Source organism: Pan troglodytes, chromosome 14 (genome assembly GCF_028858775.2).
Source record: "Pan troglodytes isolate AG18354 chromosome 14, NHGRI_mPanTro3-v2.0_pri, whole genome shotgun sequence".
NCBI classification, from domain to species: Eukaryota; Metazoa; Chordata; class Mammalia; order Primates; family Hominidae; genus Pan; species Pan troglodytes.
Genome location: NC_072412.2, coordinates 18,481,658 through 18,503,564, shown reverse-complemented (window position 1 = coordinate 18,503,564; position 21,907 = coordinate 18,481,658). Strand labels below are relative to the sequence as shown.

At 38.8% G+C, this 21,907-nt stretch overlaps 1 protein-coding gene across 4 annotated transcripts in view; it reads left to right on the top strand.

Moving 5' to 3' along the window:
• LOC467214 (uncharacterized) overlaps positions 1-19,118 on the top strand; it is an 82,587-nt gene extending 63,469 nt beyond the window's left edge. For 2 of the 4 annotated variants that reach the window (XM_054664829.2, XM_054664828.2), the window contains 2 exons: positions 17,246-17,291; positions 17,590-19,089. The gene's annotated coding sequence lies outside the window, so the exon portion shown is untranslated. Of the gene's footprint in view, positions 1-17,245 lie in introns of all 4 variants that reach the window. The other 2 variants (XM_063792401.1, XM_063792400.1) reach the window with 2 other exon arrangements.
• Positions 19,119-21,907: the final 2,789 nt, after the last annotated feature.

The window sequence follows — 21,907 nt, the reverse complement described above, 5'->3', positions numbered from 1 at the left end:
TTGGTCTATATATCTGTTTTGGTACCAGTACCGTGGTGTGTTGGTTACTGAAGCCTTGTAGTATAGTTTGAAGTCAGGTAGCGTGATGCCTCCAGCTGTGTTCTTTTTGCTTAGGATTGTCTTGGCTATACAAGCTTTTTTGGTTCCATATGAAATTTAAAGTAGTTTATTATAATTCTGTCCAGAAAGTCAATAGTAACTTGATGGGAATAGCATTGAATCTATTAATTATGTTGGGCAGTATGGCCATTTTCACGATATTGATTCTTCCTATCCATGAGCATGGAATGTTTTTCCATTTGTTTCTGTCCTCTCTTATTTCCTTGAGCAGTGGTTTGTAGTTCTCCTCGAAGAGGTCCTTCATGTCCCTTATAAGATGTATTCCTAGGTTTTTTTGTTTGTTTGTTTTGTAGCAATTGTGAACGGTAGTTCACTCATGATTTGGCTCTCTGCTTGTCTATTCGTGTATAAGAATGATTGTGATTTTTGAACATTGATTTTGTATCCTGAGACTTTGCTGAAGTTGCTTATCAGCTTAAGGCGTTTTTGGGCTGAGATGATGGAGTTTTCTAAATATACAATCATGTCATCTGCAAACAGGGACAATTTCACTTTCTCTTCTCCTATTTGAATACCCTTTATTTCTTTATCTTGCCTGATTGCCCTGGCCAGAACTTCCAATACTATGTTGAATAGGAGTGGTTAGAGAGGGCATCTTTGTCTTGTGCTGGTTTTCAATGGGAATGCTTCCAGCTTTTGCACATTCAGTATGATATTGGCTATGGGTTTGTCATAAATAGCTTTTATTATTTTGAGATATGTTCTATCACTACCTAGTTTATTGAGTTTTTAGCATGAAGAGTATTGAATTTTATTGAAGGCCTTTTCTGCATCTATTAAGATAATCATGTGGTTTTTGTCATTGGTTCTATGTGATGGATTACGTTTATTGATTTGTGTATGTTGAAACAGCCTTGCATCCCAGGGATGAAACTGACTTGATTGTGGTGGATAAGCTTTTTGATTTGCTGCTGGATTCGGTTTGCCAGTATTTTATTGAGGATTTTTGCATCAATGTTCATCAGGGATATCAGCCTGAAATTTTCTTTTTTTGTTGTGTCTCTGCCAGGTTTTGGTATCAGTATGATGGTGGCCTCATAAAATGAGTAGGGAGGAGTCCTTTTTCTATTGTTTAGAATAGTTTCAGAAGGAATGGTACCAACTCCTCTTTGTAACCCTAGTAGAATTCTGCTGTGAATCTGTCTGGTCCTGGGCTTTTTTTGGTTGGTGGGCTATTAATTACTGCCTCAATTTCAGAACTTGTTATTGGTCTATTCAGGGATTCGACTTCTTCCTGCTTTAGTCTTAGGAGGGTGTATGTGTCCAGGAATTTATCCATTTCTTCTAGATTTTCTAGTTTATTTGTATAGAGATGTTTATAGTATTCTCGGATGGTAGTTTGTATTTCTGTGGGATCAGTGGTAATATCCCCTTTGTCATTTTTATCATGTCTATTTGATTCTTCTCTCTTTTCTTCTTTATTACTCTAGCTAGTGGTCCATCTATTTTGTTAATCTTTTCAAAAAACCAGCTCCTGGATTCATTGATGTTTTAAAGGGTTTTTCGTGTCTCTATCTCCTTCAGTTCCACTCTGATCTTAGCTATTTCTTGTCTTCTGCTAGCTTTTGAATTTATTTGCTCTTGCTTCTCTAGTTCTTCTAATTGTGATGTTAGGGTGTTGGTTTTAGATCTTTCCTGCTTTCTCTTGTGGGCATTTAGTGCTATAAATTTCCCTCTAAACACTCCTTTAAATGTGTCCCAGAGATTCTGGTCATTGTGTCTTTGTTCTCATTGGTTTCAAAGAACTTATTTATTTCTGCCTTAATTTCATTATTTACCCACTAGTCATTCAGGAGCAGGTTGTTCAGTTCCATGTAGTTGTGTGGTTTTGAGTGAGCTTCTTTTTTTTTTTTTACATGAACCAGTGATGCAAATCTTTACTGAACATTCTCTGGAATATAAAAGAACATGTTTTATTGCATTTATCACAAAACTTAATGGTAAGCATTTTAGATCATTTTTTGTTCCTCTAACAAAAAGCAGTTACTCCTGATAAATTTTTATCTTTGTTTTCTCCTTGCCTTTAGCTCTTTTATTTTTCCCTTGCTTCTCTCCCTTTCCTCTAACTTCTTTCTACCTTATGAATATATAACAGAGGTTACAGACCTCCTTAGGTTTGCCAAATCCTCAGAATTAAGGAAAATAACTGAAAAAATGTATTATATAAAATATGGACTTTAAATTTATATAGCTTTCCTGTAAAACTTTAATTATTGCTTTTCTTCCTTTGTGCTCTACTCTCTCCATCTCGAGTTCATATTATATATTTCTTTAAATTCTTGCTTTTCACATTGAATATCATCAATTTCCTCATTTCAATCTCTTCTTCTTTGCATTATGGGATATCTTTTTGAGCTCGGTTATTTTATTTTGATATTAATTTGTTTAGTATTTAATTTTTTTTAAATTATACTTTAAGTTTTAGGGTACATGTGCACATTGTGCAGGTTAGTTACATATGTATACATGTGCCATGCTGGTGCGCTGCACCCACTAACTCGTCATCTAGCATTAGGTATATCTCCCAATGCTATCCCTCCCCACTCCCCCCACCCCACAACAGTCCCCAGAGTGTGATATTCCTCTTCCTGTGTCCATGTGATCTCATTGTTCAATTCCCACCTATGAGTGAGAATATGCGGTGTTTGGTTTTTTGTTCTTGCGATAGTTTACTAAGAGTGATGATTTCCAATTTCATCCATGTCCCTACAAAGGACATGAACTCATCATTTTTTATGGCTGCATAGTATTCCATGGTGTATATGTGCCACATTTTCTTAATCCAGTCTATCGTTGTTGGACATTTGGGTTGGTTCCAAGTCTTTGCTATTGCGAATAATGCCGCAATAAACATACACGTGCATGTGTCTTTATAACAGCATGATTTATAGTCCTTTGGGTATATACCCAGTAATGGGATGGCTGGGTCAAATGGTATTTCTAGTTCTAGATCCCTGAGGAATCGCCACACTGACTTCCACAATGGTTGAACTAGTTTACAGTCCCACCAACAGTGTAAAAGTGTTCCTATTTCTCCACATCCTCTCCAGCACCTGTTGTTTCCTGACTTTTTAATGATGGCCATTCTAACTGGTGTGAGATGGTATCTCATTGTGGTTTTGATTTGCATTTCTCTGATGGCCAGTGATGGTGGGCATTTTTTTGTCTGTTTTTTGGCTGCATAAATGTCTTCTTTTGAGAAGTGTCTGTTCATGTCCTTCACCCACTTTTTGATGGGGTTGTTTTTTTTTCTCATAAATTTGTTGAGTTCATTGTAGATTCTGGATATTAGCCCTTTGTCAGATGAGTAGGTTGCGAAAATTTTCTCCCATTTGGTAGGTTGCCTGTTCACTCTGATGGTAGTTTCTTTTGCTGTGCAGAAGCTCTTGAGTTTAATTAGATCCCATTTGTCAATTTTGTCTTTTGTTGCCATTGCTTTTGGTGTTTTAGACATGAAGTCCTTGCCCATGCCTATGTCCTGAATGGTAATGCCTAGGTTTTCTTCTAGGGTTTTTATGGTTTCAGGTCTAACGTTTAAGTCTTTAATCCATCTTGAATTGATTTTTGTATAAGGTGTAAGGAAGGGTTCCAGTTTCAACTTTCTACATATGGCTAGCCAGTTTTCCCAGCACCATTTATTAAATAGGGAATCCTTTCCCCATTGCTTGTTTTTCTCAGGTTTGTCAAAGACCAGATAGTTGTCGATATGCGGTGTTATTTCTGAGGGTTCTGTTCTGTCCCATTGATCTATATCTCTGTTTTGGTAGCAGTACCATGCTGTTTTGGTTACTGTAGCCTTGTAGCATAGTTTGAAGTCAGGTAGTGTGATGCCTCCAGCTTTGTTCTTTTGGCTTAGGATTGACTTGGTGATGCGGGCTCTTTTTTGGTTCCATATGAACTTTAAAGTAGTTTTTTCCAATTCTGTGAAGAAAGTCATTGGTAGCTTGATGGGGATGGCATTGAATCTGTAAATTACCTTGGGCAGTATGGCCATTTTCATGATATTGATTCTTCCTACCCATGAGCATGGAATGTTCTTCCATTTCTTTGTATCCTCTTTTATTTCCTTGAGCAGTGGTTTGTAGTTCTCCTTGAAGAGGTCCTTCAAATCCCTTGTAAGTTGGATTCCTAGGTATTTTATTCTCTTTGAAGCACTTGTGAATGGGAGTTCACTCATGATTTGGCTCTCTGTTTGTCTGTTGTTGGTGTATCAGAATGCTTGTGATTTTTGTACATTGATTTTGTATCCTGAGACTTTGCTGAAGTTGCTTATCAGCTTAAGGAGATTTTGGGCTGAGACAATGGGGTTTTCTAGATATACAATCATGTCGTCTGCAAACAGGGACAATTTGACTTCCTCTTTTCCTCATTGAATACCCTTTATTTCCTTCTCCTGCCTAATTGCCCTGGCCAGAACTTCCAACACTATGTTGAATAGGAGCGGTGAGAGAGGGCATCCTTGTCTTGTGCCAGTTTTCAAAGGGAATGCTTCCAGTTTTTGCCCATTCAGTATGATATTGGCTGTGGGTTTGTCATAGATAGCTCTTATTATTTTGAGATATGTCCCATCAATACCTAATTTATTGAGAGTTTTTAGCATGAAGGGTTGTTGAATTTTGTCAAAGGCTTTTTCTGCATCTATTGAGATAATCATGTGGTTTTTGTCTTTGGCTCTGTTTATATGCTGGATTACATTTATTGATTTGCGTATATTGAACCAGCCTTGCATCCCAGGGATGAAGCCCACTTGATCATGGTGGATAAGCTTTTTGATGTGCTGCTGGATTCGGTTTGCCAGTATTTTACTGAGGATTTTTGCATCAATGTTCATCAGGGATATTGGTCTAAAATTCTCTTTTTTGGTTGTGTCTCTGCCCGGCTTTGGTATGAGAATGATGCTGGCCTCATAAAATGAGTTAGGGAGGATTCCCTCTTTTTCTATTGATTGGAATAGTTTCAGAAGGAATGGTACCAGTTCCTCCTTGTACCTCTGGTAGAATTCGGCTGTGAATCCATCTGGTCCTGGACTTTTTTTGGTTGGTAAGCTATTGATTATTGCCACAATTTCAACTCCTGTTATTGGTCTATTCAGAGATTCAACTTCTTCCTGGTTTAGTCTTGGGAGAGTGTATATGTCGAGGAATTTATCCATTTCTTCTAGATTTTCTAGTTTATTTGCGTAGAGGTGTTTGTAGTATTCTCTGATGGTAGTTTGTATTTCTGTGGGATCGGTGGTGATATCCCCTTTATCATTTTTTATTGTGTCTATTTGATTCTTCTCTCTTTTTTTCTTTATTAGTCTTGCCAGCGGTCTATCAATTTTGTTGATCCTTTCAAAAAACCAGCTCCTGGATTCATTAATTTTTTGAAGGGTTTTTTGTGTCTCTATTTCCTTCACTTCTGCTCTGATTTTAGTTATTTCTTGCCTTCTGCAAGCTTTTGAATATATTTGCTCTTGCTTTTCTAGTTCTTTTAATTGTGATGTTAGGGTGTCAATTTTGGATCTTTCCTGCTTTCTCTTGTGGACATTTAGTGCTATAAATTTCCCTCTGCACACTGCTTTGAATGCGTCCCAGAGATTCTGGTATGTTGTGTCTTTGTTCTCATTGGTTTCAAAGAACATCTTTATTTCTGCCTTCATTTCATTATGTACCCAGTAGTCATTCAGGAGCAGGTTGTTCAGTTTCCATGTAGTTGAGCGGTTTTGAGTGAGTTTCTTAATCCTGAGTTCTAGTTTGATTGCACTGTGGTCTGAGAGATAGTTTGTTATAATTTCTGTTCTTTTATATTTGCTGAGGAGAGCTTTATGTGGTATGTGGTCAATTTTGGAATAGGTGTGGTGTGGTGCTGAAAAAAATGTATATTCTGTTGATTTGGGGTGGAGAGTTCTGTAGATGTCTATTAGGTCCACTTGGTGCAGAGCTGAGTTCAATTCCTGGGTATCCTTGTTGACTTTCTGTCTCATTGATCTGTCTAATGTTGACAGTGGGGTGTTAAAGTCTCCCATTATTAATGTGTGGGAGTCTAAGTCTCTTTGTAAGTCACTCAGGACTTGCTTTATGAATCTGGGTGCTCCTGTATTGGGTGCATATATATTTAGGATAGTTAGCTTTTCTTGTTGAATTGATCCCTTTACCATTATGTAATGGCCTTCTTTGTCTCTTTTGATCTTTGTTGGTTTAAAGTCTGTTTTATCAGAGACTAGGATTGCAACCCCTGCCTTTTTTTGTTTTCCATTTGCTTGGTAGATCTTCCTCCATCCTTTTATTTTGAGCCTATGTGTGTCTGTGCATGTGAGATGGGTTTCCTGAATACAGCACACTGATGGGTCTTGACTCTTTATCCAATTTGCCAGCCTGTGTCTTTTAATTGGAGCATTTAGTCCATTTACATTTAAAGTTAATATTGTTATGTGTGAATTTGATCCTGTCATTATGATGTTAACTGGTTATTTTGCTCGTTAGTTGATGCAGTTTCTTCCTAGTCTCGATGGTCTTTACATTTTGGCATGATTTTGCAGTGGCTGGTACCAGTTGTTCCTTTCCATGTTTAGCGCTTCCTTCAGGAGCTCTTTTAGGGCAGGCCTGGTGGTGACAAAATCTCTTAGCGTTTGCTTGTCTGTAAAATATTTTATTTCTCCTTCGCTTATGAAGCATAGTTTGGCTGGATATGAAATTCTGGGTTGAAAATTCTTTTCTTTAAGAATGTTGAATATTGGCCCCCACTCTCTTCTGGCTTGTAAGGTTTCTGCGGAGAGATCAGCTGTTAGTCTGATGGGCTTCCCTTTGAGGGTAACCTGACCTTTCTCTCTGGGTGCCCTTAACATTTTTTCCTTCATTTCAACTTTGGTGAATCTGACAATTATGTGTCTTGGAGTTGCTCTTCTCGAGGAATATCTTTGTCGCATTCTCTGTATTTCCTGAATCTGAACATTGGCCTGCCTTGCTAGATTGGGGAAGTTCTCCTGGATAATATCTTGCAGTGTTTTCCAACTTGGTTCCATTCTCCCCATCACTTTCAGGCACACCAATCAGACGTAGATTTGGTGTTTTCACATAGTCCTATATTTCTTGGAGGATTTGCTCATTTCTTTTTATTCTTTTTTCTCTAAACTTCCCTTCTCACTTCATTTCATTCATTTCATCTTCCATTGCTGATACCCTTTCTTCCAGTTGATCACATCAGCTCCTGAGGCTTCTGCATTCTTCACGTAGTTCTTCAGCCTTGGTTTTCAGCTCCATCAGCTCCTTTAAGCACTTCTCTGTATTGGTTATTCTAGTTAAACCTTTTTCGAAATTTTTTTCAAAGTTTTCAACTTCTTTGCCTTTGGTTTGAATGTCCTCCCGTAGCTCAGAGTAGTTTGATTGTCTGAAGCCTTCTTCTCTCAGCTCGTCAAAGTCATTCTCCATCCAGCTTTGTTCTGTTGCTTGTGAGGAACTGCGTTCCTTTGGAGGAGGAGAGGCGCTCTGCTTTTTAGAGTTTCCAGTTTTTCTCTTCTGTTTTTTCCTCATCTTTGTGGTTTTATCTACTTTTGGTCTTTGATGATGGTGATGTACAGATGGGTTTTTGGTGTGGATGTCCTTTCTGTTTGTTAGTTTTCCTTCTAACAGACAGGACCCTCAGCTGCAGGTCTGTTGGAATACCCTGCCGTGTGAGGTGTCAGTGTGCCCCTGCTGGGGGGTGCCTCCCAGTTAGGCTGCTCAGGGGTCAGGGGTCAGGGACCCACTTGAGGAGGCAGTCTGCCCGTTCTCAGATCTCCAGCTGCATGCTGGGAGAACCACTGCTCTCTTCAAAGCTGTCAGACAGGGACATTTAAGTCTGCAGAGGTTACTGCTGTCTTTTTGTTTGCCTGTGCCCTGCCCCCAGAGGTGGAGCCTACAGAGGCAGGCAGGCCTCCTTGAGCTGTGATGGGCTCCACCCAGTTCGAGCTTCGGGGCTGCTTTGTTTACCTAATCAAGCCTGGGCAATGGCGGGCGCCCCTCCCCCAGCCTCGCTGCCGCCTTGCAGTTTGATCTCAGACTGCTGTGCTAGCAATCAGTGAGACTCCGTGGGCATAGGACCCTCTGAGCCAGGTGCGGGATATAATCTCGTGGTGCGCCGTTTTTTAAGCCCGTCGGAAAAGCGCAGTATTCGGGTGGGAGTGACCCGATTTTCCAGGTGCTGTCTGTCACCCCTTTCTTTGACTAGGAAAGGGAACTCCCTGACCCCTTGTGCTTCCGAAGTGAGGCAATGCCTCGCCCTGCTTTGGCTCGCACACGGTGCGTGCACTCACTGACCTGCACCTACTGTCTGGCACTCCCTAGTGAGATGAACCTGGTACCTCAGATGGAAATGCAGAAATCACCCGTCTTCTGTGTCGCTCACGCTGGGAGCTGTAGACCGGAGCTGTTCCTATTCGGCTATCTTGGGTCCTCCCTTTGAGTGAGTTTCTTAATCCTGAGTTCTAATTTGATTGCACCATGGTCCGAGAGACTGTTTGTTATGATTTCAGTTCTTTTGAATTTGCTGAGGAATGTTCTACTTCCAATTATGTGGTTGATTTTAGAATATGTGCTATGTGGCACTGAGAAGAATGTATATTCTGTTGATTTGGGGTGGAGAGTTCTGTAGATGTGTATTAGATCTGCTTGGTCCAGAGCTGAATTCAAGTCCTGAATATCCTTGTTAAGTTTCTGTCTCATTGATTTGTCTGATATTGACAGTGGGGTGTTAAAGTCTCCCACCATTATGGTGTGGGAGTCTAAGTCTCTTTGTAGGTCTCTAAGAACTTGCTTTATTAATCTGGGTGCTCCTGTATTGGGTGCATATATATTTAGGATAGTTAGCTCTTCTTGTTGCATTGGTCTCTTTACCATTATTTAATGCCTTTCTTTGTCCTTTTTGATCTTTGTAGGTTTAAAGTCTGTTTTATGAGAGACTAGTATTGCAACCCCTGCTTTGTTTGCTTTCCATTTGCTTGGTACATATTCTTCCATCCATTTACTTTTGAGCCTATGTGTTTCTTTGCACATGAGATGGGTCTCCTGAATACAGCACACCTATGGGTCTTGACTCTATCCAATTTGCCAATCTGTATCTTTTAATTGTGGCATTTAGCCCACTTACACTTAAGGTTAATATTGTTATGTGTGAATTTGGTCCTGTCATCATGATGTTAGCTGGTTATTTTGCCCGTTAGTTGATGCAGTTTCTTCATAGTGTTGATGGCCTTTACAATTTGGTATGTTTTTGCAGTGGCTGGTACCAGTTTTTCCTTTCCATGTTGAGTGCTTACTTTAGTAGCTCTTGTAAGGCAGGCCTGGTGGTGACAAAATCTCTCAGCATTTGCTTGCCTGTAAAGGATTTTATTTCTCCTTCGCTTATGAAGCTTAGTTTGGCTGGATATGAAAGTATGGGTTGACATCATTCTCAGCAAACTATCACAAGGACAGAAAACCAAACACCACATGTTCTCACTCATAGGTGGGAATTGAACAATGAGAACACTTGGACACAGGGCAGGGAACATCACACACCCATATACACGGGCCTGTCGGGGGGTGGGAGGCTGGAGGAGGGATAGCATTAGGAGAAGTACCTAGTGTAAATGATGAGTCAATGGGTGCAGCAAACCAACATGGCACATGTATACCTATGTAACAAACCTGCACATTGTGCACATGTATCCTAGAACTTAAAGTATAATTAAAAAAAAAAGAAATTATAGGTTGAAAATTCTTTTCTTTAAGAATGTTGAATATTGGCCCCCACTCTTTTCTGGCTTGTAGAGTTTCTGCAGTGTGATCTGCTGTGAGTCTGATGGGCTTCCTTTTGTAGGTAACCTGACCTTGGTCTCTGGCTGCCCTTAACATTTTTTCCTTCACTTCAATCTTGGAGAATCTTGTGATCATGTGTCTTGTGGTTGCTCTTCTCGAGGAGTATCTTAGTGGTGTTGTCTGTATTTCCTGAATTTGAATATTGGCCTGTCTTGCTAGGTTGGGGAAGTTCTGGATAATATCCTGAATAGTGTTTTCCAACTTGGTTCCATTCTCCCCATGACTTTGAGGTACACCAATCTATCATAGGTTTGGTCTTTTTGCATAGTCTCATATTTCTTGGAGGATTTGTTTGTTCCTTTTCATTCTTTTTTCTCTAATCTTGTCTTCACGCCCTATTTCAGTAAGTTGATCTTCAATCTCTGATGTCCTTGCTTCCACTTGATTGATTCAGCTATTGGTACTTCTGCATGCTTCACGAAGTTCTCATGCTATGATTTTCAGCTCCATAAGGTCATTTATGTTCTTCCCTAAACTGGTTATTCTAGCTAGCAGGTCCTGTAACCTTTTATCAAGGTTCTTGGTTAGCTTCCTTGCATTGGGTTAGAGCAGGCTGCTTTAGCTCAGAGGAGTTTGCTATTACCCACCTTCTGAAGCCTGCTACTGTCAGTTTGTCAATCTCATTCTCCGTCCAGTTTTGTGCCCTTGCTGGAGAGGAGTTGTGATCATTTGGAGGAGAAGAGGCATTCCGGTTTTGGGAATTTTCGGCATTTTTATGCTGGTTTTTCCTCATCTTCGTGGATTTATCTACCATTGATCTTTGAGGCTGATGACCTTTGGATGGGGTTTCTGTGTGGGGGGGTCCTTTTTTCTGATGTTGATGTTGTTGCTTTCTGTTTGTTAGTTTTCCTTCTAACAGTCAGGCCCCTCTTCCGCAGGTCTGCTGCAGTTTGCTGGAGGTCCACTCCAGACCCACTTGCCTGGGTATCACCAGCAGAGGCTGCAGAACAGCAAAGATTGCTGCCTGTTTCTTCCTCTGGAAGCTTTGTCCCAGAGGGTCACTGGCCTGATGCCAGCCAGATCGCTACTGTATGAGGTATCTGTCGACCTCTGCTGGGAGGTCTCTTCCAGTCAAGAGGCATGGGGGTGAGGGACCTGCTTGTGGAGACACTCTGCCCCTTAGCAGAGCTTGAGCACTGTGCTAGGGTAATCTTCCTTGTCAGGATCCGCTGCTCTCTTCAGAGCTGGCAGGCAGAAACATTTAAGTCTGCTAAAGCTGTGCCCATAGCTGCCCCTTCCCCGAGGTGCTCTGTCCTAGGGAGATGGGTGTTTTATCTATAAGCCCCTCACTGGGGCTGCTGCCTTTCTTTCAGAGGTGCTCTGCCCCGTGAGGAGGAATCTAGAGAGGCAGTCTGGCCACAGCTGCTTTGCTGTGCTGTGGTGAGGTCCCCCTAGTCCAAACTTCCCAGCTTCCTTAGCAATGTCATGGGAAAGCTGCCTACTCAAGCCTCAGTAATGGCAGACGCCCCTCCTCTCACCAAGTTTGAGCATCCCAGGTTGACTTCAGACTGCTGTGCTGGCAACGAGAATTTCAAGCCAATGGTTCAAAGCTTGCTTGGCTCCATGGGAGTAGGACGTGCTGAGCGAGACCACTTGGCTCCCTGGCTTCAGCCCCCTTTATATGGGAGTGAAGAATTCTGTCTCTCTGGGGTTCCAGGTGCCACTGGGGTATGAAAAAAAAAAAAAACTCCTGTAGCTAGCTCAGTGTCTGCCCAAACTGCTGCCCAGTTTTGTGCTTGAAACCCAGGGCCCTGGTGGTGTAGGCACATGAGAGAGTCTCCTGGTCTGTGGATTGCATTTTCCCTAACTTTAAGGAAAATTATATTACTTATTTCTCTAGTATATGATTTCAGTTGTACTGGTGGTTGAAGCAGTTATTTTTCTATGTTCATAATGTTTAGCCTTAAAGGCATCTCTCACTATTCCGTGAAGTCTAGCTTCGCCACTAATCGATTAGCGATAGAGTGATTAGAGATTCCTGTACATATACTTGGCTAATTTTTACTTTCCGTTTGTACATTCTAGTTTAATTCTGGTATGCTTTGTTTTATATATGAGGAGTAATTTTAAAATTTGATTGGTTCCTCTTTTAATTATATTGTTATAAAAACGAAACTTAAAATTAGCCTGAACAGCTACTTCACTGTGGGACTTTTTTGCACATATAATAATTTTCTGATCACGGAATCTTAAAAAATGATTCCAATTTTATAAAAGATAAAACTTACCTGGTTTAAAAACTATGTATGTTCAAGCATTATTTAACACTTGTGTGCCTAACAGAATGCATAACCCACAGTAGTCACTGAGTAAATGTTTTCTTTTAATGTTTTAAATAGGAAGACTCTTTTTTACATTGATTAGTTTTGGATTTGGGGTGCACTACTGACACATTCAGAAATGTTTATTTCAGTAATTTCTCTATTTCTCAAAGATGCTTTCTATTTAGCACCTTCTTCTAAATGTGGTTATACAGGTACATCCAAGCTAAAACAACATTTCTAAATCTTTGATTTTTTTTCATGGTGGAGCATTGTGTCTCAACAGAGTGAGTTGCGTTTCTTCCTAACTAAAAAGAGGCCTGTTTGCATCATGAAGGCAGTGACTCTCTACTCCAAATTTTAACTTCAATGAAGCTATCATAATAGTTACACTGTTTATTCAGGATACAAAGACAGTGTTTGCTAAACCTTTTGTTACATCAGTTATATATGTTCTATATAATCCCTTCTGTCTGCACTTTATTGTACTTTCTTACCAAATGTCCAGTACTCAGTTTACCCTTTGAAAGTTTCAGGCAATCTCTCACCTTCTTCCCATTCTTTCTCTTCACTTTTTTCAGAAGGTCTTTAAATATATGCGTGGCTCTGTGCTGAGTCCTTTAGCTCCTCAATCACCAGACTCTTCCCCACTCATTTTCTCTGTGACAAAATACATGTATTTCATAATCACAGACTGACAAATATCATTTCCTCCATTCATTAGCCTATTTAAATTTATATTGAATTGCAGTGGTTTAAATAGGCAAACATATTTGATTCTATGACACTTGAGTGCATATTTACTTTTACAACACTTGAATGGTCCTTAAAATAGAGAATGCTATCACAGTTTAATTTGAAAACATCAAAAGTTACTGAAAATATAGTAGCTATAAAAATGTGTGTGTGTGTGTGGTGTGCATGTATTTATTAAATCAGTCTCGAAAAATGCAGCAGTATTTTCCAGCCAGTAATCTCAAGTGTTATTTGACAGTAGCCTGTTACTAGACACTATTGTTGAATGAATGAACTATATTCATTCATTCAATGGGCTTTCCCATTGTTATTGATTTCACTATATTTCTTTTTCTAAAATTTTCCTTTTGAATCTTCTCCTCTTAAAGTGTGGGATGTGTTGGAGAATGTACAGTAAGAGCATGTAACTGAGGAAGAAGGAAACATTGGTATACGTGTTGTAAGGTCAGCTTTCTTGCTGAGGCTGTGGGGAGGTAGGCAGCAAATCCCCTTTGAAGTTGGGAACATAGGAGTCAGACAGATGAACAGCAACATACTAGCTTTTATTACTGACTCAGAATAACTAATGAGGGATGTGGCTCAGATGTGCAGGCACAGTGGGCTTCTGAACACTTCATCCCAGATCAGGCACCCACCCACACAGTTATAAGTGGAGAAAGCTTGATACCCATCCCCAAAGCAGGCTGCCTGCTGCAGAGATGACAGCTGACTTGAATTCATGTCACTGTGGGCAGTCACATCATTTCACAGGACAGACATAGAACCAAGCGAGCACAAATTCACCCTTTTGGTAAATCTTTCCAAGAGGAACGTAGAGAGAATGTAGGTCCTCACATGGAAATGTGAGGCCAGGGAAACCAAGGTTCTCCTATCATTTCTGCCTGGATTTAAATTGTAATTGAAATTAAATCCATGTCTTTGTAATGATGAGGCAGTGGACAGAAGTGTGCTAGATGAAAAAGAGAAATCTGTTTTGTGTCTTCAATTTTGCTATAAATAACCAACAACATGGATAATTGACTTACTGATTGATTGTGGTAAACCATGTTTTATTTGGAGAAAATTAATAGTCCTTTTGAGGAATAATTTTTCTCAACTTCAGCTTGCTTAGTTCAACTAAAGGCTCTTTATTTCATGTTCCCTGTCCTGTGACTTAAAAAAAAAAAGTTCTTTATACATTGAGTACATTCACTGCTACTAACAAAAGTTCTGACGTTAATTGCTGTTCTAGTTTTTTTTCATAACTTTCAAACTTAAAATTTAGAGAAGTACTGTTTTCTGTCTCATGCCTAAACATTATTGAGCTATGTGACAGTTTTACATATGCATTTCCTCTGAGTTGTATTTTAAAATCTGTGTCTGTTTTCTGAATAAGAAGGAAGCAGCTGGCATAGAACTCCAGGCTCAGTAAGGAGACCTGAAGCCCATTTCCGGCCTGTATGTAGCTATTTAACTACGTGACCTCAGGCAAGCTACAATCTCTCTGAGCCTGTGTTGCCTCCTATGAAAAGTTAGGGACTTTAACTACATTGGTGGCATACCTTAAAAAATTGAAGAATAGCACTTTCCTTTTTAATAAAACGTCTACGAAACTGTATTCTGTAAGACAGAAGTCCAGCTGTCTGGCTAAGGGAGGGATGGGAGCTCTAAACTGTGACTTCCTTATCTTTTAATCCTGCAGTGTCCTGCGTGGAACCTTAGATTTCTTTGGGACGTAGTTTGAAAACTACCAGTTATGAGAGAATTTTTCTAATTAGCTAAAAGTTGGTACATTGTTCTGTGTATAATTTGTCACCTACTGATTTTTTTAATGAAAAAGTACAAATGAAGTTTCAAATGTGCTCCCCTTATTAATTTTGGACTTGAAGCCGCCTCCATCATCTGAAACATAATCTCCACCTGGAAATAAACAGAAAGACCACGGAGAAAGGAAGAATGTGTTTAATGAAAAGTTTATGTATTTTAATTCATTAGGAGCTAATTTAGCTTTTGATTTGATTGGTATATTGCATAAAATGAAGATAAGCAGTTTACTAAGCTTTTTTATTTCCTCTGACAACGTTCAGTTTCTCCTAAGCTGTTGCTCTACACACTTCCAAAGCCATTGATGCCACCTTTGTCTCTAACTGAATAGGACAGTGATTAATGTCACCAAGACGCTTTTCTCGCCATTTTCCTTCTATAACCTGTACCAGGCACTGTATTAAGTCATTCAATGGGTGACAACAGTTCTGAATTTCTATTAAGGGAATTATTAGGAAAATATATTATTTAATGGAAAAGCAAGAATAAAATGAAAGGGATTTTGAAAAGTCATTTCATATTTGCCAGTTTTCACTGCTGAATATGGGCAGAACTGCCCCAGCCTGCCACCAGCCAGGACAAAACTGGGGCCATCAACCCTTCTGACAGCTCTTGGGAGCCCCTTTCAGAACAGCTGCCTCCCTGTGTTCTGGTCTGTCCCTTTTCCCTCTGACCCTGCAAATCTGACCTGGTATCTCTTTCCCAAAGAGAGTTGCCCTCAGCAGTCATTTGTGTGGTAAAATATTCAAAAGTCAGCAAAAGGCTGGAAGAGGATTTATGTAGGGAGAGGCAGCTCCAGGATTGGACTAGAGGCAACTACTTCTACACTCTTTCAGAGTTAGGAGGGAAAAGAATGACCTTTACTTAAATCTATTCTACAAAAAGTTCCCTCTATCTAGAGAGTTAAGACTTCTTGAGGATAAAAGTAAGAAGCCTATCGAGAAAAGTATTTGATTTGTAATCTAAGTAACATGTCAGTATTATGAAAGTATTTGTGACTGTGGTATAATGAACTAATACAATCTATTACACAAAGGAAATATTTAGGAGAAGAGCTTTTGGAAGAAAAGAAAATAATAACATTACATTTGTAGGTTCTTAGTTCAAGTGATGTAAAACTGCACATTTTACACAGTGTTAATGAATGATAACGTAAGATTTCTTCAATAAAGGCTTCTCCCTTTATCTGGTATTGAGTTATTACTTTTATAAGACCCAGCTAGTAATGATTTTGTCATGTCACCCATTTTATAAAGTCTATCTATAATGTTATTGTCACAAAAAGTTATAGAAAACTGTCTCTCTATTCCTAAACCTGTTAGTCAGAAAAATGTCTTTACACCCAAAATTTGTGAAGGCATTGGATATCATATTATCATGATCACTGTGGGTGAAAAGAGTCAAATTCTGTAAAATATTTGAAGAGATTTATTCTGAGCCAAATATGAGTGACCGTGGCCCATGACACAGCCCTCAGGAGATTCTGAGAACATGTGCCCGAGGTGGTTGGGGTACAGCTTGGTTTTATATATCTTAGGAAGGCATGAAACATCAGTCAAGTACATTTAAGAAATACATGGGTTTGGCTTCGGAAGGCAGGAAAACTGAAAGCGGGGGCTTCCAGGCTATAGGTAAATTTAAACGTTTCTAGTGGACAATTGGTTGAGTTTGTCTAAAGACCTGGGATCAATAGAAAGGAATGTTCCTCTTAAAGATAACCTAGATTGTGGATAGCCTAGACAGATAATCTAAAGATAACCAGGATTGTGGAGACCTTGAGCAGAGGAAGCACTTTGATAGCACACTTTAGAGCCAGCAGGTTGTAAATTGTTTTTATTGGACTTAAAAGGGTGCCTGGCTATCAGTCGATTATCTCCTGGATCTGGGAGGGAAGGAAGGAAGAAAGGAAGGAAGGAAGGAAGGGAGGGAGGGAGGGAAAGGGGCCAGGGGATTCTCTATAGAATCTGGATTTTTCCCATAAGAGATTTTGCAGGGCAATTTCAAGGTATGGCAAGGAAATATATTTTGGGGTTAATTTTTTTTCCTTGTCTCATAATGTTATGCTAGAGTCAGATTGAAAAGAAAGTCACAATATATAGAGTTAAATAAAACCCATCTGATGAGAATTTATGGTTTCTGGGGCATGACTCCCCAGACTCCTAGGTAGGAGTTTGGATAAGATAAAAATCAGAGCTTAGTTCTTATCACCATGATATAGTTGTTATTTTTAATATATCAATATTAATTGTAGTTTTTATCAATGCTGTTAGTATTAATCTAAACAGCACAACACATATATGTTCTCTGTTATCTAAACTTAAAATAAGTAGGAATTTTATTTATATGGTTATTGTTTAAGCAATTCTCAAGTTAGATCTAGCCTTTGAAATTATTATATAAAAGGCTACATTTTTATAAGTGATGTATCATTCTCATAATAATGTTTCCTGTTTAACTTAAACATTATAAATTATATTTGACATATTTCAGATGCCGCAGGAGTTTCAAGACAGTATAGCTAGAGAGCTACTAAAAGGTATGTTGCCAAAGTTTATGAACTAAATTTAATTCATTGATTTCTGAAACAAGCTATGAATAGCAAATAGCAAGCATCCCTTTCCATAATTTGGTTAACAGGTAATATGTTAAATATTTTTTCATACACACCACTAATGAAAGATGTGAAAGCATTAACATTTATAATGAAAAGTATACTTAACTCGTCATTAATTCATCATGTACCTTAGCTTCAGAGAAATCTCAAGAAGTCTGTGTATCCTTTTTCCTCTGGCTCTACACTTTCTTCACTTCTACCGTCCCTATGGACCTGCCAGCCAGCACACTGAAACTGTTCTCAGAAAACAAAGGCATCATCGACTTCCCAGGTTTATGGTGGTGATTTAAGGCCAAGAGACAGACTCCAGGCTCATCTAGTAACACTCAGGCTACTCCAGTTCAAAGGCAGCCACGTGACAGGTGACATTTTAAATCTCCAGTCATTTACTTTGTCATTGGTTTACTTTTGCTCTCAGGAAAGGTTCCAGATTCCTAGCATGGAGTAAAAACACCCAAATCAGTTTGGCTCCTGTCAAGTTATTCTGCCTCATCTCTCATCACTTGCCATACTCTGTCCCTTTGCTCTAGCATCTTGCCAAAGTCGGCTACGCAGAACACAGGGACCTTCCTCAGCTCCAGCTCTCTGCACGTGTTCTTCCCTCCATCAGCCATTCTTCTCTCTTGTCCTTCAGGTATTAACCTACATATTGTCTCCAGCAAACAGCCTACAATATTGACGTGAAACTGAGATACATGTCTCGTCTGTGTGTTCCAACAGTGCCCTGTTTAATACCTGCCATAGTGTCTGTGACTGTCTGTGGAAATTGCCTGCGTGTCTGCTTGCTTTTCAGGTTGTAGCATGCAATGTTGAGGGGTGGACTGTATCATCTTCGTCTTGTAATTTCGGTGCTTGTCCTAGTTCCTGAACATATGGTTGTTGAATAAATGAATGAAAAATGAGAAAACCAGGAGTTCTGATACTTAACCACAATGGTAATTCAATCTGTGACTATGACCAAATTATATTTCACAGTAATTTTGTATTGTAATATTGCATACGTATTTTTTATTCTTATGAACACTGATGAAGTTCTCAACTCATGTTACTGACTTACACTTAGTTAACTGTGGAATATTTGAGATAAGTAATTCTTTCTTTTTTTTTTCCAGATGCTGCTGAATTTGAATTGGGATCGTATGTGGTTCCTCATCTAGGAACTAGTGATGAGTCAAATATAAATTAAGATATAGTTTGGAAATATTAAGAAATATGTATTGATTTTAACCAGAAATATATGATCTGAAAGACAGTAGAATGTAATTGTTGGTCTGTTTACCTGACATTTTGCTTCCCATTATGTATATGACGTGAAAATCTTTATTAAAGGAAAGTATTTTTGTATCATGCCTGTCTGATGAAAACTTATATAGTATGTAAAGTAATGATTCTTGGTCCTCTTGAGTAACTCTCAAATGGATCTTACAAATGTAAACTAGTATTATTGGCCGGGTGTCGTGGCTCACACCTGTAATCCCAGCACTTGGGAGGCCGAGGTGGATGGATCATGAGGTCAGACCGAGACCAGCCTGACCAACATGGTGAAACCCCGTCTCTACTAAAAATACAAAAATTAGCCGGGTGTGGTGGCGCACCTTTAATCCCAGCTACTCAGGAGGCTGAGGCAGGAGAATCCCTTGAACCCAGGAGGTGGAGGTTGCAGTGAGCCAAGATCGTGCCACTGCACTCTAGCTTGGGCGATAGAGCAAGACTACGTCTCAAAAAAAAAAAAAAAAAAAAAAGAGAAAAGAAAGAAAAGAAAAAGAAAACGAGTATTATTGAGTTTTACATACTCAAACTTTCAAAATGCTAGCTGGTTAAACAGCCAAACAGCTAAGTTGTCATTAATACTTCAGTGGAGTTAGATGGTTTATTCTTATTTTATAATTTTTCTATGGTGATAGATTTTGATTTAGACAGACATCCTTTTGACATATTGATACTGTGGTCATTGTCAATGTTTGGATGTATGTCAACTGTTACAGTGCTGTCGAACTTACATAATCTTAATTTTAAGCACTGATATATGTAGATCTTTTCTTCTGGAAATATATGAGTTGCCTTAGGCTTTTCACCTTTTCTATTTATTTATTTTTATTTTTATTTTTATTTGTGAACCTTTTGGAAACACTCTTAAAATTATAGAAAAGTTCCAAGTTATATTACAAATAATTTCCCCCCTGAACCATGTGAGAGTAAATTGCTGACATTAGGCCAGCACTCCTGATTGCTTTAGTAGGTATTCCCACAAGTCAGGACACTCTACATAACAACCTTGATAATCAGTAAGTTAACTTTAATACATCATGTCATTCAATCTTCAGCTTCTTTTGAGCTTTTATTAATTGTCTGTCATGTCCTTTATAGCAGACGGATCCCATTCAGAGCCATGGGTTGCATGTAGATGTTGTGTCTCTTACACTCCTTCAGTCTGGAGCAGTTCCTCAGGTTTCCTTGACTTCATGGCTTTGAATCTTTTGAAGAGTAAAGTTCAGAGGATAGAATGTCTCTCAGTTGTTTTTTCCTGATGTTTCATTATGATTAGATTTAGATTGTGTTATTTTCAGCAAGAGTATCTCAGAGGTGATCCTGGGATCTTCTCATTGCATCCTACCATATAACCTATAATTTTGATTTGTCTTATTACTGGTGATATTAGCATTGACAATTAATGATGGTATCTGCTGGATTTCTTTTCTGCAGTGTTACTTTTTCATCTTGTAATTAATTCATATATTGTGGGGAGGTAATTTAAGACTATGTAAATATCTCTGTTCCTCATAAAATCTTCAATTTATTCATTTACTTAGATCAACATGGATGCATGGTTTATTTCATACAATGGGATATAATTTGTTGATATTTTTAAAAATTTGTTTTTCTTCTTAGATATGTTTTGACAATTTCAGACTTAAGGAAAAATTTTAAAAATAGTACAAAGAATCTTTGTGTCTCATTCCTCAAATGTTAACATTTTACTGCATTTGCTTTACTTCTTCACCCACTTTTCTTCTTCTCTTTCTAAATAAATATAAATTTAGGTACACAATATATATTTCTCTTCCTGAACCATTTGTTAGTCACAGACATGATGCCTCTTTATTTCTAAATACTTTACTATTTCCTAAAAAGAAATTTTCTTACATAACTATGATTATCGTTATCAAAATCAGGAAATTGAAACTGATTCAATATTAACATCTAATTGACAGACCTTATGAAGATTTTGCCAATTTCCCCCATAATATCCTTTATAGCCAAAGAAAATCCAAGATGAGGGATTTTCACATTCCATGATGTATTGGGTCCAATTGTCCTCTTTCTTTGTTCTCCTTTAATCTGGGACTGTTTTTGAGCCTTTCTTTGATTTTTCATAACATTCACGTTTTTGAAGAGTATGGGTCAATTATTTTATGGATTTTTTTCTCAGTTTGTGTTCATATGATGTTTCCTCATTATTAGATTCAGGTTATGTCATTCAGGCAGGAATGTCACACAGGTGATGCTGACTTCTTCCCAGTACAACATATCTGGAGGCTTATGCAGCATATCTGGAGGCTGTCACTTGGTTTCATTGCTGGCCAGTGTTGACTTTGCTTCTTTGGTTAAGGAGTATCTGTCAGGTTTGTCCATGGTAAAGTTACAGTTTACCTTTTGTATTTCACTGATACCTTGTGTGGCAATACTTTGTGGCTCTATAAAGGTCTAGTTACGCCTCAAAATTTCACCCACTAGATTTAGTATTGCATTGGTGATTTTTTCTTTTTCTTTTCTTTTTTTTATTGAGACAGGGTCATGCTCTGTACCCTAGGCTCATGCCTGTAATCCCAGCACTTTGGGAGGCCGAGGTGCGCAGATCACCTGAGGTCAGGAGTTCAAGACTAGCCTGACCAACATGGAGAAACCCTGTCTGTACTAAAAATACAAAATTAGCTGGGTGTGGTGGCACATGCCTGTAATCCCAGCTACTCGGGTGGCTGAGGCAGGAGAATTGCTTGAACCCGGGGAAGCGGAGGTTGCGGTGAGCCGAGATCAATCGCGTCATTGCACTGCAGCCTGGGCAACAAGAGTGAAACTCAGTCTTAAAAAAAAACAAACCTAAAACTAAAAAAAGTATAGATAGAGTGTTTGTAAGACAAAGAAGTGATACATGCTTGAGGTGATGTATACACTATTTACCTTGATGTGATTATTATGCTTTGTATGCCTTGAGCATAACATCTCATGTACCATATATATATATATATTATGCACATATAAAAATAATTTTTAAAAAATACCATGAGAGATCACTTTTCACTGTGAAACAGGATTTACCGGCGAGACAAACTGCTCCTGTGGAGATGATGAGCATCACTCGGTGTTTTAAGTGGATACCTGCAACACTGGGGCTCACTGCAATAGCAACAGGAGGTGGCTATGAAACAGATATAGTAGTAAAGCATGTAATATATTTAACTGTATGTAGTTATGATTTATATTTTATTTTTTAATAAGGGACTTTATATTTTAGAGCTTTTTTAGGTTCCCAGAACAGA